The sequence below is a fragment of the Homarus americanus genome, unplaced genomic scaffold (assembly GCF_018991925.1).
Source record: "Homarus americanus isolate GMGI-L3 unplaced genomic scaffold, GMGI_Hamer_2.0 scaffold2783, whole genome shotgun sequence".
NCBI classification, from domain to species: Eukaryota; Metazoa; Arthropoda; class Malacostraca; order Decapoda; family Nephropidae; genus Homarus; species Homarus americanus.
In genome coordinates, this window is record NW_024752905.1 from 230,852 (window position 1) to 234,662 (window position 3,811).

A 3,811-nucleotide genomic window follows, 5' to 3' on the forward strand; every position below is an offset into this window, starting at 1 on the left:
AACAGCATCATAGCTCCTTCAGTGTGTGTGCGTGTTGGGATCATACATACATACATACATACATACGAGGGTCAGCCTTCACCCTCCTCCTCCACCAGTCAAGTATTACATGACCGTCTGACCAAGCTAACCCCATGACTTCTGTAACCACACACACACACACACACACACACACAAATAAAAAAATTACCTCACGCCCGTAACACACAACCAGGCAGGTCAGAACAGGCAGAAACTAAACAAATTTTCCCAAATTCGAAATTAATAAGCCAATATCCAGTTTACATTACACGAACGAATGTATGTACTTACTGGGTATATAAACAACTTCAGAACGTTAACTAAAATCAATGTATATATGTATCTTGAGTTTATAACCAGAAGGATTTATATAACAAGGATTATATAATAGAAAAAATGAAATGCCATAAACGTTGATATATTTCCACGCACTGTACCGTTAATTAAAGTCTATGTATTCTATATAATGAACACACGGCGCATTGTATATTATAGGAGAAAAGATTACAGTAAAATTAATAGCTATCGTTAATGAAAAGTCTATATCATTCTATTTTTTTATGAATACTGTACGTGATTAATAATATATTGACACATTATAGAAAACCCGAAATATTATAACGGTAACTAAAGTAAATTAGATTTTTTTTTCTATAAATATCATTAACGTTATTTCATACTACTAACAAAACAAAAACAAAAAACAATGTATAGTTGTAAATAAAAAAAGCTATAAAAATATATAAAATTGGGATTGTATTAGTGAACCAAAAAAAATATATATGAAAAAAATGAAATGAGGAAGGCGTGTTTTCCAGGGCGTCGCTTCTCGCTTGTGCTGCTAAGAGGTGGCTAGCCAGTTACTCTCACTGTCTGCTGACCACTGGTGCACACACACACACACACACACACACACACACTTACTCACACCTCTTAACGCACCTCCTAACCTCCACGCTTCACTCCAAACATCCACACTTCCCTTCAAACCTCCACACTTCCCTCCAAAACTCCACACTTCCCTCCAAACCTCTACACTTCCCTCCAAACCTCCACACTTCCCTCCAAACCTCCACACTTCCATCCAAAACTCCACACTTCCCTACACTTCCCTCCAAACCTCCACACTTCCCTCCAAACCTCCACACTTCCATCCAAAACTCCACACTTCCCTCAAACCTCTACACTTCCCTCCAAGCCTCCACACTTCCCTCCAAACCTCTACACTTCTCAAACCTCCACACTTCCTCAAGCCTCTACACTTCCTCCAAACCTCACATTTCCCTCCCAACTCCACACTTCCTCAAAACTCACATTTCCCTCCAAACCTCTACACTTCCCTCCAAACCTCACACTTCCCTCCAAAACTGAAAATCGATTCTAACCACAGTTTAGAGGTCCTCCTCGTTCCGTGAAGACCACAAGCTCATAAAAACCCCATAAAACATCACATATTTCCAGATTGTAGCAACACCGCCTCTCTCTCTCTCTCTCTCTCTCTCTCTCTCTCTCTCTCTCTCTCTCTCTCTCTCTCTCTCTCCTTCTCATCACTCTCTCAATTTTACTCCTTCAATCCCCCTCCCTCATTCTCTCCCCCTTTCCCTCCTCTTTCTCCCTCTCACTCCTCCTTCCCTCCTCTCTCTTTTTACTCTCACTTTCTCCTTCCCTCCTTCCCATTTCCTCTCTCTCCCTTTCCTTCCCCTCGATGTCTCCTTTTCACTCCCCTACCCTCCTCCCATTCTTCCCCCCTCACTCCCTCTCTTTCTTTCTCTCACTCCTTCCCTCCCCTCCCCACCTCCATCTCTCCCTCCTTCCCCTTTCCTTCCTCTCACTCACCCCTTTTCCTCCATCCTTCTTCTTCCCTTAGTCCTCCCCTCCCTCCCTTTATGTATGTGGTCAGGCCTCAGTATAAACAAGGGGAGGGGAGACATTTCTATACACGTGATCAGGCTATAGATTCGTCCTAATAAGGTCTCATATCAGCTCTTGTTATCGGCGTTCGGTTGTGGTGGGAGGGAGAGGAGGTAGGGATGAAGAGAAGGGAGGAAGGGAAGGAGAGGTGTGAAGAAGATAATAAAATATAAAGATGATGACAGGAAGAATGAGAAAATCGGACATAAATATTAACGATTTCACAAAAGTCAAAAACAAAACCATTTGAGGCAGTTAAAAAATACGCTTCTCCATCTGGCAAAAAAATACAAACGATTCTCCGTATGGCAAAAAACACAAACGTTTCTCTATATGGCAAAAAATGAACGATTCTCCGTATGGCAACAAACGATTCTCCATATGGCAAAAAATACAACCGATTTCCAATATGACAAAAAATACAAACGTTCTCCATATGGCAAAAAATACAAACTTTTACCCATATGGCAAAAAATAAACGATTCCCCATATGACCAAAAATACAAACGTTCTCCATATGGCAAAAAATACAAACGTTTCTCCACATGGCAAAAAACAAAAACGTTTCTCCATATGGCAAAAGACAAACGTTTCTCCATTTGGCAAAAATACAAACGTTTCTCCACATGGCAAAACTACAAACTTTTTTCCATATGGCAAAAACAAATACAAAAATTTCCCCATATGGCAAAAAATACAAACATTTCCCCATATGGCAAAAAATACAAACATTTCCCCATATGGCAAAAAAAAGGTTCTCCATATGGCAAAACTACAAACGTTTTTGCATATGGCAAAAAAAGTACAAACATTTCCCCATATGGCAAAAAAATACAAACATTGCAAAAAATACAAACGTTTTCCCCATATGGCAAAAAAAAAAGTGCTGTGGTCTTAAACACATTCGGTGTCCAGTGAAGCAGAAAGACAAACGCTTCTTATATAACCTGTAACACAATCAGTGGTCAGGTACCAAGTCAACAAATATTGATCTGTTCGTCCACCAATGTCACTCCGTCAAGCTTCTGTGGTTTGAGGTCGTCACGTCATCCTCACCACTACACAAACACGCCCCACTGCCCACACACCGACTCTCTCTCTCTCTCTCTCCCTACCTCTATCTTCTCTACTGCGTCTGGCATTCACTGTCTGACCACACTTATAAACAGGTTCCTTAATCATTATAGATTCCTTTATATACCTGCTTAAAATCATCATCATCATCATTATCATTATTATTATTTTAGTTGTTGTTCTTTCTTCTGACTGACTGACTGACTGACTGACACACACACACACACACACTGAGGCCATTTACAATACCCCCCGATAGTAGTGGGTAAGAGTGAACTCGTTTTTGTGACCCGGATAAAAGTACCAACGATGAAGGATTACCTGTGGTCGGCCTCACTGTGTCATTTTAAAGCAATTTGGCCCAATAGTTGACAACATAACGCCATGAGAACTGTGCCAATAAAGGTGAGAGTTGTGAGGTCAGTTAATGGTGGACATGTATCAGTAATACTGCGATTTGTACTGCCGGGCACACACCACACACACACACACACACACACACACACACACACACACACACACACACACACACACACACACACACACACACACACACACACACACACACCTTCCCCCATTTTGTCTTTCCTTCTCTAATTTTTTTCTTCGTTTCCATCCTTCTCCAGGAGGTCATACACACCCCCAGGAGGTCATGACGCCCCCAGGAGCACAAGCATGCCCCTACAGGAGGTCAAGCATGCCCCCCAGGACAAGCATGCCCCCAGGAGGTCAAGTATACCCCAGGAGGTCATGCACGCCCCCAGGAGGTCATGCACGCCTCAGGAGGTCATGCACGCCCCAGGAG